Source organism: Phocoena phocoena, chromosome 7 (assembly GCF_963924675.1).
Source record: "Phocoena phocoena chromosome 7, mPhoPho1.1, whole genome shotgun sequence".
NCBI lineage: Eukaryota > Metazoa > Chordata > Mammalia > Artiodactyla > Phocoenidae > Phocoena > Phocoena phocoena.
In genome coordinates, this window is record NC_089225.1 from 109,806,420 (window position 1) to 109,822,705 (window position 16,286).

Sequence of the window (16,286 nt, forward strand, 5' to 3'; positions counted from 1 at the left end):
GCCATGATTTCCTCAACTTTCAGTTCTATTTTAGGGCTGATTTTTATTTTATTCCACTATTTTTAAAATTTCTTTAATTCCACTACTTCTTTAATTATTGGTTTTGCTCCATCTCCATTCTGCACTCTCTTTCTGAAAGGCTATGATCTGTAATCTTTAGAGCTGTCCTTCATATAGTTTTTCTTTCTCTCTTAGTTTAGTCAGATCAGGCTGCTCTGACAAACACCACAGACTAGGTGACTTAAACAATAGACTTTTATGTCTCACAGTTCTGGAGGCTGGAAGTCTGAGATCAGGGAACCAGCTCTATCAGGCGAGGTGTGAACCCTCTTCCTGGTTTGCAAATGGCCAACTCCTCACTGTGTCTCCACATGGTGGAGAGCAGAGAGATGAGGAAGCCCTCTAGGGTATCTCTTATAAGGGCACTAATCCCACAATGAGGGCTCCACCCTCATGACCTAATGACCTCCCAAACCCCCATCTCCAAATACCATCACCTTGTGGGTTAGGGTTTCAACATATGAATTTTAGGGGGACAAAAACATACACTTACACCCCCCTTTATAAGACAATGGGCTGTGCTTCTTCTATTTGCTTCTAGCAGCACTGTCCCTGGCAGAAAATAGATATTTACAGAAGCCAGTTTTGTCAGCATACCACTTAAAAGGAAATCAGGAGCAGCAGAAGGGATGAAGCAGGAGGAGACTCTAATCCTGACTTGACCTCAGAGGGATGAATATTGAAGAAAGCAGAGGCAGAGCCACCATGGTCCCTCCCATCACCCACCTTTGTGACCACCATCCCAAATGTTTCCACCTCTGAAATGGTGCCTCCAGACTCCCATTCAGACTGCACCCTCTCATCTTTCTGGCTGCTGCCCCTAAAACCAACATACAGCAAGTTGAAAAAAATTGGTCACCCTCTTGTTAGTGTCCTCGTGTCCTTATTCATTCAGTCCAATTTCTTGAGAAAGTCCTCTTCCCCCCTGCCGCTCTGCCAGGCCATCACTAAAGTGACCCACAATCTTCCTGTGGCCAAGCCAATGTTTTCCTGCATTCATTTTTTAGTCATCTCTCTGACATTTGACACTGCCGAACCCTTTCTCTTACTAGAAATATTTTCACTATTTTCCTTGAGAGACCCTTGTCTACCCTGACTTCCTTTCTATGACTTTGTCTGTCCCTTCTTAGGCTTCTCTCAACTACTCTTTGGATACCCATTCATTCACTCAACAAATATTTATGGAGCACCAACTATTGGCCGGTGGATAGAGCAGTGACAATAGTCTCTTCTCTAGTGGAACTTACAATCCGATGTGGGGGGAGGGAGGAAGAGCAAGGAGCGAGAGATGAATGAGTAAGTATGTCATCTGATGTCAAAGGGTTATAAGTTCTAGGCAGCAAAATAAAGCAAGGCAAATCTAATAGAGAGTAACAGTGGGATGGGATCTTTCATTGGATTAAGGTGATCAGAGAAGACGTCTCCAAGGAGACACTTCCTCAGAGCTGGAATAATGTGAGCGAGTGACCAATGTGAAGACCTGGGGGACTGTGCATCTGGAAAATAGAACAGCAAGTCCAAAGATGCTGAGGTAGGTGTCTATTAGGCATGTTCCAAGAGCAGCAGGGGGAATATGGTGGGAGAAGGAAGACGAGAGGGAAAGTGAAAGCAAAGGTGTCCAGGGGTAAATGACAAAGGCACCTGCACACCAAGGAGGAAGGTCAGTGTTCTCCAGGGAGCTGCCATTAGTCTCTTTCCTCTGTATATTTTCAGAGAGGGACATCATCCAAGCCTAGAACTTCCATCCCAGTGAGGCCAAGTCTACTTCAGCTCAAACTTCTCAGTGAAGAATCAGATCCTAGTTAAGACAGCTCTACTCAGATGTGCCATATGCATCTCAGACTCAACATGTCCAAACCTGATTACATCATTTCCCCCCAGAACTTCTCCTCATCTAGGATTTGCCATGCCAGGAAAGGAGTCATGGTCCACTAAGGCCACCGGGCTCAACTTGAGGCCTCTCTCCAAACCCCTCCTCCCTCATCCCCCCCACACAACCACCAAACTGTATAGTTTCTGCTCCTTTAGACCTACCACCTCCACCTGTGCCCTCTGCCTTGTTACAATGTCACCATCCTGGTCCCAGTACTCAGCGCTTCTCGCCACAAATGTAACAACCAGTTAATTGTTCTTCTGGCCTAAATCTGATCCTCTTCTGGTCCCTCCTGTATATGCCTGACAGAGGGGACATTTGAAGAACTGATTTCACTATATTCCTACCCTGCTTTAAGTCTAGACTTTTGAGTCCAAATCACTTGGAAAGGGGATCTGTCCATTATTTGACTCTTAAGTGTACTCCTCCCCAACACACACACACACACAGGCACACACACTCTTCCATCCCACCCCTGAGTCACCAGTTAGCCCTGTCTTTATCTCTTGCTGTTCTGTATCCCCATGCCTTCCCCCACCCGCCTCCCTTGTTCCTCTGCTTATAATGTCTGGAACCTCTTCAATTAATTTATGCCTATCATTCTTCAAAATACATCCCCAGCTGGTTAAGTAAATGCTGGCACATCCATATAAAGAAACACTATTCTCATTAAACAGAAGGAGGCAGAGCTCTGTAAACTGCTTCAGAAGCATCTGTAGGATTTTCTGTTTATGAAAAAAAGCAAGCTGCAGACTGTTGTGCATGGGATGCTATCATTTGTGGGCAAAAAAGAATATTAGAAATACAATAGCAGAAGCAAAGATAATTTGGTAAAATATTTGAAAAAGAAAATGGAGGTGATATCTTTTAAAAACAGAGCACACAAGAGGGAGGGGATATGGGGATATATGTACATGCCTGGCTGATTCACTTTGTTATATAGCAGAAGCTAACACAACCTTGTAAAGCAATTATACTCCAATAAAGATGTTAAAAAAAAAGAATAAAAACCACACACACACACAAAAAAAGAGAAAAAAACAGAGCAAACGGACAAAGAGATAGAAAATAGGTGGGGGTAAAATATAAGAAAAACAGGGCATCAATCCAGGAAGTCAAACATCTGAATAATAGGAGCTCCAGAAAGAGAAAATGGAGTGACTATTTATCGGTTTATTAAAGAAAAAAATTCAGAAAAATTTCCCACAATTTAAAGATATATGTTTCCAGATTGAAAGGGCTGTTAAATTATCCATCACAAAGCAGAATAGACGAAAAACATCAAGAGAGAGCTCAAGAAATTTCACAACCTGGAAACAAAGAAGTTTCTAAGTACATTGAGAGAGAGAAAAAATATACATCCATAAGATGGGCTCTGCACATTAGATGTAAAAACCGTTGGTCTCTCTGGATGAAGTGATAAAGTTCTTGTTAATAGATAACTTACTTATGCATGGTTTCCTGGGTTTTCCCTTCTCTTTGGTTGCCAGGGAGCACAGAGTTCAATTCTAGACTCAATTGCAGGCACTCTGATCGGTCAAGTTTTGCTAGGGGAAAAACTACTTCCATCTTTAAATAATATTTCAAGACTCTTAAACATTTATTTTCTGTTTAATCGCTTTATGGTCTACGTATTATTTATCATAAACTGTCTAAATCCTTTGGGAGACACGTGAGCATGAAAAATAAGCCTGAAGGAAGATCTCCCTTCTTTCCATCACACATTTTCAGGTGTGTCCAGCCCCTGATGGGGGCTTACCTGCAGCCCAGGGCACCCCTGCTGATGGTAGCCACCCCTTGTTCTGAACTGTTCTTTCTTCCCTCTGAACCATTGATGATCTTCTTTTGCAATGGTTGTCTGTTTGGGGAAAGGAGAAAGAAAAACAACCAACCTAGACTTTTTAATGTAGTTACTTATTGTTTGTTTCTTCTACCAGATTTTTAATGCTATGAGTGCATACCCCCGGCTATATTCCCCATGGTTACAACAACCCCTGGCACATAGAAAGCTCTTCTATTAATCCACTGGGCTGTCATGCAAAATATCAAAGACTGGGTTGCTTCAATAAGAGGTGTTTATTTTCTTACAGTTCTGGAGGTTGGAAGTCCAAGATCAAGGTGTGGAAAATGTGGTTTCTTGTGAGAGCTCTCTTCCTGGCTTGCAGATGGCCACCTTCTCACTGTGTCTTCACATGGCCTTTCCTTGGCTTGGAAAGGGAGAGCTCTCCGGTGTCTCTTGCTCTTCTTATAAGGACACCAATCCTCTTAGATTAGGGCCCCACCCTCATGACCTCATTTAACCTTAATTAACTCCCTAAAGCCTCTGTCACCAAATACAGTCAGTTAGGGCTACAACTTGGGAATATGGTGCATGGGGGACACAATTCAGCCCATACAGCTCTTCAATATTTGTTAAGTGAATAAATGAAGCTAGAATCTTGGAGCTTGAGGGGACTTCAGAGATGGTCTGGGCCATCTGCTTATTTGACCCAAACTTAGAGAGGAAAAGTAAACCATTCATGGTCACAGAGGCAGTGGTGGCCACACCTAGGACTACAGGCCTCACTTGCTAGGAAGCAGTAGCAGGTGCAACAGTGGCTGGTGAAGAACATCTGATGTTAAACAGACCTGGGTTCAAGTCTCCGCTGTGCCACTTTCTAGCTATGTGTGATCTTGAGCACCTATTTAATCATTTAGAATGACTTTTGTAAAAATGAAAATAATATGAGGTCAAGCATGTAGCATAACATCTGGCATGCTAGAAGCACTTAAGAACCGAGAATTAAATTTGACTCAGTGTTTCCTGGGGAAGAGCTGCCTTGGAAAGCATGCTCGGGATCCTGTGATGATGGAGGTCACCTGTGCCTTTGACTCTTTTTGCAGCGGCCTGTGAAGCTAGACCCAGAGGTGAGGGGATCAGAGAGTCCCCAAGCTCAGGCTAGGTGGTCCACCTGCACGGTGCAGAGCAGAATAAATGTCGGGAGGAGCTTCCCATGGAAACAACTGATAAAGACTTGGAATCCAAAGCTGGTATTCTGAGCAAGTGTGTAAACAGAGCGCCAATCACCTGGGCCTAAGAGTCCTCGTCTGAGAGATGTAGTACCAAGGACCTAGCCACAGGGTCCTAGTGCAGATGAAATAGATCAGCTCAGGGCTTCCCTGGTGGCGCAGTGGTTGAGAGTCCGCCTGCCGATGCGGGGCACACGGGTTCGTGCCCCGGTCCGGGAAGATCCCACATGCCGCGGAGCGGCTGGGCCCGTGGGCCATGGCCGCTGAGCCTGCGCGTCCGGAGCCTGTGCTCCGCAACGGGAGAGGCCACAACAGTGAGAGGCCCGCGTACCGCAAAACAAAAAAACAACAACAAAAAATAGACCAGCTCAGCAAAGAACTAAGGAACAACCCAGGAACCAGCATCCAGCTCCCTTAAGGCCACACCCTGGCCTCTAGGAGGAAGAACCAGAAATGGGCACCAGACACCTGGGCATCTTTTTTTCTGTGCAGTATATAGTTATGCACTTATAACATGTGACAGCTCTCGATCCATACTTCAAGCGCAAGTGCTTTTGCTGCTGTCCAAAAGAACCTCTAATATATTCGACTCCAGAAACAGATGGCTCCCCTCCCCCATCTCTGAAAGCTTAGATTCTGATGCTCAGAGTGGAAACAAAAAAGCCCCATGGGCCCTCTTTCTAAGTGCATCTGGACAGAGAATCTATCCGACTGCTGTCTCGTGACGGTTCTCTCTGAACATACCCGGTTATCTGGAGAGAGGGCAGATCACCTGCCGCTTGCCCTCTGCCCTCCCCTAAGCCTAATTTGGCCTTGTCTGGGGGACAGTGGCTGAAGGTCCTCAGGCGGATACGCTGAACAATCAGCTCAAAGGGAGGCACTGGAGCCCGGGTGGGGTCACCCCAGGGCCAAGCCCAGAGCAGGCCACCTCCCAGCACCATCCTCTCCTCCTGTGTAGTGGTTTCCAGGATGCTTCACTTGCTGCTGACCAGACGGCAGGTCTGCCTGACGGCTTCCAGATTCACTTCCAGGACATTCAGATAAGCAGTAAGGTCTGCTGGTGTCTGGGGAAGAATGAATCATGAAGTCAAGACTGAGGGCTTCCCTGGTGGCGCAGTGGTTGAGAGTCCGCCTGCCGATGCAGGGGACGCGGGTTCGTGACCCGGTCCGGGAGGATCCCACGTGCCGCGGAGCGGCTGGGACCGTGAGCCACGGCCGCTGGGCCTGCGCGTCCAGAGCCTGTGCTCCGCAACGGGAGAGGCTGCAACAGTGAGAGGCCCGCGAACCGCAAAAAAAAAAGAGACTGAGACTGTTGTGGAGGCCCAATGAGCATGACCTCCCCTTGATGCCAAGTGGACTGGAGAAATAGGGCCCGTGCACTCGTCAGTGGCTGGAATCTCAGATTTTAGAGTGGGGCAGACCCAGAGTCAAAGTCTATGTCTATTCTTAGTCAAGTCATTCAAATTCTCTGAGTCTCTGTTTCTGGATTAACCATGTGGTACTTTGACACCTGGGGCCAATTCCTCGACATAGTAAACAACCTGCCCTGAAGCACGCTTTTCAAATGCAGAGCAACCAGTCCAGAGTTCACACTCGACCACCTCATTTATTAGGCCCTCACATTCCAGGCTATTATCCACCTGCCCTAATCACACTAGGGCCAGATAGCAGACAGCTAGGGGCAGCTCTATGCCCCAGAACCTGCTGCAATTATTCAAAATAGCCAGTCCAAGCCTGCTTACCCTGCCGTGCCCATTCTTTCCTTGGAAAGCACAGTACAGCTTTCTTGCCCACATCCCCCTACGCCCTCTGCCTCCCACCAAAGCCTGGTGCCTCTCCATATGGCCCTGTGTGCCACGTCTCCTGTTTCTAGGGAACTGTCTTTGTCACTTCTGCATCTGCATGCCCTAGCATACGTGATTAGGACAAATCCTGGGTACCCTGAAAACAGTTTCCATAACTTCAGAGTGGGGATGATGAGGATTATGCCCACCTTCTAGGGCTGCTATGGGGACTGAGATAGTCACCCACCTAAGGTGCTGGCGCGAGGTCCCTGCCAGGACTGATACACTGTGGCAATTATTACCATCTTTATTACCTGAAAACCTCTACATCCCACGGCCACGCTTCCAGAAAAAGTGACAGGTTTATGTCCTGTTGGCTGACTTGTTCTGTGTCCATACCTAAGATTTGGAGGTTCTTTTTTTTTTTTTTTTTAATTTATTTAACTTATTTATTTTTGGCTGTGTTGGGTCTTCGTTGCTGCACGTGGGCTTTCCCTAGTTGTGGCGAGCGGGGGCTACCCTTCGTTGTGGTGTGCGGGCTTCTCACTGTGGTGGCTTCTCTTGCTGCGGAGCACGGGCTCTAGGCGCACAGGCTTCAGTAGTTGCAGCACACGTGCAGTAGTTGCAGCACACGCGCTCAGTAGTTGTGGCTCGCGGGCTTGGTCACTCTGCGGCATGTGGGATCTTCCCGGACCAGGGCTCAAACTCGTGTCCCCTGCATTGGCAGGCAGATTCTCAACCACTGCTCCACCAGGGAAGTCCCAGATTTGGAAGTTCTGATTGGCAGGGCCTGGAGCTGGGGGTGGGGTGAGCCCTACTAGAAGCACACATATGAGAGTATGATTCCCTGAAAGAAACTGAGGGGGTTTAGATGGTAGATAAGATAATCCAAGCACACACTAGAAGCCAGTAGTTCAAATGGTTGTTGTTAACTTTTGAAGGGTTAAAAACCACATGATGACCAGAACTTTATCTCTATCCAGTGAGAAACATTCTATTTAAATAGTCACCTCAAGTCCATTTTTCTCTCTGACCCCAAAAAAGACTATGAAAACAAAAATGTGGCTAAGATGGGTACAATGTGAAGAAAAGCTTCCTATCACAGAAGAGAAAAAGAGAAAGGAAAGAAGAAGGAAGGAAAGGAGGGAGGGAGGGAGGGAAGGAGAAGAATGCTCTTCTTAAAATCTTATACATAGAAAAACCCACTCCACCAGGAGACATAACAGCAAAACAGAAGAAAAACTTTGCTAAGGAATCTGTGTCCACATCAATTCTCTGTCATTAGGAAGAGTCTAACGCTGCTTGTGGCCGTTCATGCTCTATACAAATTGAAAAATGTATGTTGATAGTTGAGTTTTATGAAAGACTTGGTGGGTTTTGGACCAAGGTACTATTTTCCAGTGTAATTCTCTTTTTCGTACAAACAATGAATTCTTATAAACAATGACTTCCCCCTGGAAGGTTTTAGACACCTAGGATTCTAAGGATTCTAAGGCTCTCCTTCCCACCATGCTGACATATTTGAAATCCACCCAAGGGTCTTTCCCAACGGACTCCTGAACAGAAAGCAGTGGACTACGTGTTTTACTGCAAGGGCACTGCGAAAAGGAATCAGCACTCCCTACAGCAGCAGTGCAACAATTTTTACTGGTTCTGGAAAATTCTAATCCCAATTTGAACCCATATTTAAGCCTAATTTAAACCCATGTTGATATGACCAGTAGGAACTGATTTTTTTGAAAAAGAAGAAACCAGCATGCCCCTGGTCACGTGGAAAGCCATGTGCGCACAACAGGGACAAGTCCAGGCAAATCTCAGACCTCCAGGCAGACTTTTCTGCTCTTTGTGCTGCTTCCTAAGCACCGCTTGCAATTCCCAAACTGACCTCACCCTTAAATTCTCAAACTGACTGAATTTTGTTAAACTCCCATAGTTTGACATTGAAATATTCACTGTGGTGAGGACAGCCTTATGCAATTGGGGTTCTGTGCTGTGCAGGACACCCCAGGATTGGAGCTAGCCTGTCTGTCCAGCCACAGCGTCCCTGGGGTCACACGTCCCACCTGGCACGACACCCAGTAAACAGCTTGTTTCCTTCCCAGAGCAGGTTCTGCTTGGGACTCTGCCCCTCTTCCCGGCTTCTAAGCCTAAGACAAATTATACTTGCCCTTTGCAATCCAGCCCTGAGGGTGCCCACGCCGACCTGCGTCCAGGCTGGGTCAGGGGGCTGTCCTGTGTGCACCCTGACACCTAACTGACTGCCTAACACCATACAGGGTAACTTCTTGTTCCCACGGCTGTCTGATTCTTAGATAAAAGGATCTAGGTTGTACTTACGTTCTTATCCCGGGCTCCTAGCACACTGCCTGCTATATAATAGGAATTCTAGACATATTTGTTAAATGAGTAACTGAATAAATGAGGAAAGAAATGGATATTTATTTAGAAGTATTTCTAGAAGTTTCTGGAAAGCCACAGAACTCCTTTCAGCTGACTTTTTTGTCTCTCTCCCTTCTGGATTCTGCACGTGCACCCCTGACATCCTAGTCATGCCCCTGTGCGTATGAATGGATCAAGGACAGCCAGCAGGATGGAGGGCTCAGTGTCACAGCGTTTTAGGGTGGGAAGGATAGAGGCTTCCGAGAATGGCAAATAGGTCACCCAACATTTTCTGACCAGAGACACTCTTGCAGCTCGTGACTTGTTGAATTCTGAGCTGAGTGGGGGAGCAGCTGAGGATGGAGCAGCATCTGAACGCCCCTTGATTCCCCGCATCCCTGCACAGTCGCTGGGCTTTGGGGGCCCAGCACCTGTGAATCTCTCCACCGACACCTCTCACAGTTCTCCACCTCACTCTTTCATTCCAACTGCACTGCTGTCATGGCAGTTCCAGAAGGGCATGAAGCTTTTTCTAGCCTCTGTGAACTAAATTATTGCCTGTTGTATCAGTACACAAAGGACGTTGCAGCCATCAAGCCATCACATTAAAGCTACCCTGATGGTGAGCCCCAAGGGAACTCTGAATGGAGGCAGGATGCCCCGCCCCCCCATCGAATTATCAGGCTGCAGCCACCCACTTCACGCATGGTGCACCAGAGGAGACTCGGGATAAGAGAGCCCAGGATACTGGCCCCAGATAGCTGAGGTGGATATCAAAGGATTGATTTCAGTACGCCCAGACTCTTGCATCTTCCCATACGTAAAAATGCGCTACGCTCCTTGACTCGAGATACCTGGTTTTCCTTTATTAACAGTAAGTAATCTTTTGATGTTCCGACTACCTGGTCTTTGTTGCAAAAACTCCTATATATCCTGGCTCCCTCCAGCGCCCTTGCCTCTTCAGAACAGTTCCTTAGCGTTATCTGAGATGCTGTATCCTGGGCTTGAAGTCCTCGGAATGTCTGCCAAATAAAACATAACACTCAACTTTTAGGTTGTGCCATTTTTTTCCATCGACACCTCAGAGTCTTCGCATATGCTGTTCTCTCTGCCTGGCGTGCCCCTCCCTGATTTCTTTCACTTTGGGCCTGATGTCCCCTCCCCTGAGGGCCCTCTCTAGCTGTCCTACCTAAGTCAGGCGTCTCATTACCTCTTGGCTCAGGTGATCTCCTTTAGAGCATGTACCACCCACAGGCCTGTCCTCTCCTTCTGTCTCAAACCGCCACTGGACTCTCAGCACCAAGGGGGCAGAGCTGATGCTGTCTCGCCCAACCTCCTACCCTCAGGGCTGAGCCCAGGGCCTAGTACACAGGTGTTCAATAAATATTTCTCAAGTGCATAACTGTCACTCTTTAGGCTTGTGGCTCATGCCGGGAGCATCTTCTCCCTCAACTGCAATCCACAGAGGGTACTCAGCCAGGCTAGGGTTTTCCCAAGGACCCCCTCTTCACATTCGGAGTCAGAGACAGCAAATTTGAAATTCCATTCGGCCACATTGATGATATAGATTCCACTGGAAAAATACCTTATGCCTCACGCTCGTCTTTTCTCCCTTAGCTGGTGTGTTTTGTATCTTTTTATTCTCTTTTCCCCATGACGTGGCCATTTGGTCATTACTGATTTCACTTCACCAAAAGAACATTATTCTTATTTCCTTGTTGAGAATGCCCTTGTACATAGAAAGATATTTTCACCATGAGCCCACCTGAGATTTCTGAGTAGTTACTTCTAATGTGAAGAATATTTTTACAGGTGGCTAGAATGCTACAACATTAGCAAGCTTTGGTAGAGTTCAGGGCAGTGTATATCCCTTAGGAGTTATTCTTGTTTGAGCTGCTATTTCTGGCTGTGCTGTATGTACTTTGGGAAGCCCCAAGAAGGAATCTTTGATGGTGATGGTTGGTGTGGATTAAGCTCACACCACCGCTGCCTTAAATGAAAGCGCTGGCATGTTGACGGCCCAGATCCACTCCAGCCTCCTCTAACTTCACTTTCCTACACACAGGAGACTTCCTAAAATGGTATTTTCTCTGATACACTGAGTACATGCCGTTATAGAGGAGCCCACACTCCTGGAGAAATTTGGCAGGTGAAGTCATTTTGTGAAGTCTGAAGGTCACTTTCTTGGACTCTCTCATCAACACTTTTCCCTCAGGGTAATGAGGTCGGCTCCTTGGGAACTAAGGTGGCTTGCCAAAAGGTATGTCTATGTATTGCTGATAAAAAACCAGGAATGAAAGAATAACTTGTAAGTATGTGTGTGTGTACATGATAACAATAGCTTATATTTATAAATGCTGTGTGCTCTACGCCGAGCAATCTTCACAAAATATTTCATTTAATCCTCGCAAGTATTGTGCCCACCTCAAGATGAGAAAACACCCAGCCATTAAGTGGTGGGGCTGGCATTCGACCCCAGGCAGCTTGATTTCAGTACTCTATTTATTTGTGCATATGTACATTCCTATATGTATATGAACACACATCCACATCACACACATGTATCATGTATACATACACACATGCTAACATATATGTAAATGCTTAAGAAAAGTTTCTGGGTGGACACAGTACTCTGTTAACTGTGGGAAAGGGTATGAAATTGGGGGTCGATGCCTACTTGTTACCCTACTCCTCTAATCATTTGAATCCTTTGAAACAAATATGGATTATTTCTGTACTTCAAAAACCAAGTTATCGATTTTGCGGAATGTCTCCACTAGAAATGCTTACTGAGTCGCTGAATGTTAAGTATGGCTCATTTTTTTTCTCTTCTTTTGCCTTTGGAAGGGCAGGTAGGAAAAGCTGGCAGGATGAGAAAGCATAATGTTAACAGCAGTAGCATCTTGAGACCTCCCTGCCTTCCAGAACACCAAGGACAGAACAGTCCGCAGACGACTTACCCCTGGCCATGGGACACTGTCTCTCCAGCTCATTCCTGCCTCAGATCCAAGAGCTTCGGCAGTAAGAGAGTACAAGAGAATCTGTTCATGTCTTTTTCGCAACTCTCTTTAAACATTCTGACTTCCAGGGCTTCCCTGGTAGCGCAGTGATTGGGAGTCCGCCTGCCGATGCAGGGGACGCGGGTTCGTGCCCCGGTCCGGAAGATCCCACATGCCGCAGAGCGGCTGGGCCCGTGAGCCATGGCCGCTGAGCCTGCGCGTCCGGAGCCTGTGCTCTGCAACGGGAGAGGCCACAGCGGTGAGAGGCCCACGTACTGCAAAAAGCAAAAACAAACAAACAAAACATTCTGACTTCCATAAATTCATCCTCTCGAAGGATGCCGGCTGGTTTGAAGATGCTCGTGGCACCGCGATACCAAGTACTGGGCTGGGACAGCTGTGGACACCATGAGACATGCTATTTGTCCCTCAAGGTGAACGCAGCAGATGCTTTGCTTACTTGCACCGTACCCTGCATTTCTACCGCAATTTGTTCTGTGTGCATTTTAACACCTCTTCCTCCCTCACTGATCAGTGAACTCAGCTTTTCCCAGACTGGACCTTGACTTTCTTATTTGATTGTTTTTGTGTTTTGCCCTTGCAAGCTTTTCCATGCGTTGGGCCATTTGTGTGCTTCTGGGAATTGTCTTTTCATACCCTTTGTCCATTCTCTACCGACATGTCTTGTTCAGTGCTTTACAGGCATGTTTACACAGTAAGGCTATTAGTCGTTGGGAGAAGCAGTAATGATAGTAGCTAAAGCATAACGAATGCTACTCTGCGTCAGGCCCTCTGCTACGCACTTTGCATGCTCCACTGAATTTTCATTCTCATTTAGGAACCTCAGTCACAGAGATTCAAGCCCAGCAGTCTGGCTCCCAGGTTAGTGCTCCAAACGTGTTCTTATACCACTAAGGACATCCTGGGCCCTCATACGCCCTAGACACCCTCCTCCTCTCCGAGGTTTTTCTACCTGTCCTTTCAGGGTGACTGCTTCCTTTTGAAATCTGCAACATATATTTTAGGGCTAATTGTATCCATTTTCAGAAATTCAATTGTCCTAACACATAGATGACACCCAAATCAGAACACCAGTCTCCACCCTTCCAGATCCATGTCTCTATCTTCCTGTGTCTCCTTCTGAAAATTCAACACGGACTTCAAGTTTAGGTGGTAGAAAAGCAGATCCCTGAGGTAAAGGGAGGTCTCCAAGACCAACGGAGCTGCAAGGGCTTGGGATCCAGAAAATACTGGGTTTAAATTTAGACTCATGCCCCAAGGGATCATGACACAGTACATAGGTCTAAAGTCACCTACAAAATGGGAAGAGTAATACTCTTGGCTTTGCTAGGTAATGGTGATGAATGACTCAAGGAGTGTCTAGTTCTGGCCACGGAACAACAAATGTTGGCGTTTCTCCTGCTAAAGACCTGTGCTTCCCTCTGGTTTCTGCGTTGCCAGGAGGCTTCCAGGCCTGCAGTAGGGTAGTTGGTGGTCCCCGAAGTGGTTAGAGCCTAACCTCTGGAGTGGCCTTGGGTCAAATTCTGGTTCTACCAGTTTGTTGCTGTCAAATTAATTCTCCAAGGTTCAGGCTACTCATACGTGAAATGGACTAAGGAGGGTAGCCAAGTGTGGGATTTCTTGAGGATTAAATGTTCCAGTCCATGGAAAGTGCTTGCCACACAGTAAGTGGTGCGTTCATTCACAGAGCATTTATTGAGTACCTGCTACGTGTCAGGCATGTTCTAGGCGCTGGTGACCCAGCGGTGTACCGGCCATTGAAAGTGTAAATGGCTAGACGCTATGTATTCCATTTGCGATCTGTTTCGCAGGAAGTTCTTTGTAATTCTCGATGCGACTGCCTTTTTCTAGTTCTTACTTCTTAAACTTTGCGCTGGTCCGCAGTCTCGCACCTGCTTTTTTTCCACGGTCCTAGACAAGTGTATTGTAAGAAGGATTTTGAGAATCAGGCGCCACCGTCCGCGGCCTGGTCAACGCCAGCTTGCGGATCCAAACCTCACCCAGGGGTCTCCGCGTGGGGCTCCCAGAGAAGGAGTGGGAGGATGGAGATGCCAGGGGCTTAAGAGCGCTGCCAAAATGTCGATATGCAACAGCCACTTCTAGATTTGCTCGGTATCAAGGACCACGATCCCGGGGGCGCCCGGCCGCCTGGACCTCGCTCCCTGGCCGGCGCCTAAAGGAGGAAGAGGAGGAGACGCCCAGGCCGGATCCCCGCCGGGGCTCGGGGAGACGCGGCGCCAGACCTAGCCTGCGCGCGCTCCCCCGCCCGGCCTCCCCGCGCGCCCCGGCTCGGCCGCGCCCCTCATCCCTCGCCCCGCCCCCGCGGACCACACCCCACCCCCGCCTACCGGCCGCCGCCGCTTGCCCCTCCCCCAGCCTCCAGGCGACAAAGGCTCGGCCCCACCCCCTGCTTTTCCACCCCTCACCCCCGCCCTCCCCTCGGCAGCTTCACATAGGCCCCGCCCCTCCACTATAGCCTCACCCACTAATTATTCACACCCCGCCCCGCCTTTCGGCCGCCTTCTAGACCCCGCCCCCTCTGAGCTTGCCCCTCCCTCTGCTAGTCCACACTCCGCCCCTGCCTCCCGGAGGCCCAGGCTAGGACCGGTCACCTCCTTCTCCAGGTTTTCCTCCCACCCCAGTTTCCCCAGGGGGCTCGGCTCAGACTCTGCCCCCGCCGCCCAAGGCCCAGCGCCGGCTCAGGACCACCCCTCGCCCGTGGCCCCGCCTCCGAGCCCCCGCCCCCTGGACCCCGCCCGGGTCGGGAGACCACCCCTGCAGCTGGCTCCTTGGACCTGGTCTCCCGCGCCCCGCCCCCGCCCCCGCGGCCCCGCCCCGGTGCGGGGACCACCCTCCGCCCGCGGAGGCGGGGGCCAAGCGCTCGGGGCACTCTCGGCTGTCCCGGCCCTTCGCCGCCACCGCCGCCGCGCGGTGGTTCCCGCGGTTCCGCGCGCGCCGCCGGCCGGGAGAGCTCTCAGACCGCGAGGCGAGCCGCAGGAACCCGTGGGACGCAATGCGAGCCAGGTAGGCAGGCTGCACTCCGGGCTCTCCGCTGCGGGCCGCTCCAGCCCCGCTCCCAGCCTCTCTCCCGCGGCGCCTGCTGGGGCTCGGCGGGTTTGCACGCCTCGCGGGCGCTGCTCGTTCCCCTGCCGCCTGAGTTCGGGGCTCCGGGGTGCCCGGGCGCGGCTGGCGCCGGACGGCTTCGGGAAGCCTCTCGCGCCCCTCGTGCTCCTGGGGGACCCAGTCACCCCGGCGCAGGCGGGCGAGCCGGGGTTCCGGGCCCGGAGCGGCACTCATGGCCCCCGCGTACGCCCGGGGGATCCCTCTCCCCTGGCCCTAGCGCTTCCCGAGGCTGGCCCTGAAGGGTGGCCCCCCTCGGCGACCGGACGCGTCCTCGGGGCGCTCAGCTCGGGGGGCTTGGGCGCTCTGAGGGCTGGAGGGGCCGGGGCGTCCACTGGCGCGGCCCTGGGGAGGAGGGAAGGGCGCGCGGTCCCGGGTTAAACTTGGTGACAATGCATATTTCAACTTCTTCGGAGACCTTTCATTTTAGGATGGAAATGAAAACCCCGATTTCTGGCTTAGCCGTCCGGGGACCGAGCAGCCGCGAGGTGACAGCGCCGGCGGCGGGCGGGTGGGGACGGCCGGCAGAGACGCACGTTGCTGAGTGGTGTTTCCCGGGAAGCCCGCTCCGCGGTGCGGATTGGTGGTCTGTAGGATCCCTGCCTTGGAGTGCGGCGACTCCTAGCCCGGGGCCGGTCGTGCAGCCAGTGGGACCAGGCCGCGCTGGCCCTTCCCCGGGGTGTTGGGCGGCCGGCGGTGCCGCCAGGGGGGCGCAGCGGGACGGCGGCCGGGCTTCCTGCGTGCGGAGAGGCCGGTGGAGCCTCACCGGTCAATGAGATTTAAAAAGGGAACGCCGGGCTGGATCTTATCCGTGCTTATTCTTTCCAAGTTAGTGCAGCAGATCGGTACCGTGTGCTTTGTCAGTAGTAAGAAGTTCGCATAACTTTTGTTCCGATCACAAAAGCAGTATATTCTCTGGGTAGAAATCAGAAGTATAAACAGTAAAACAAACCATCATTGATCCCACAGTTCCTACCGGCCTCAGTATTTACACTCTTTGATATTCACATTTCACAGGCTTGCCGATCTAATCGGTAA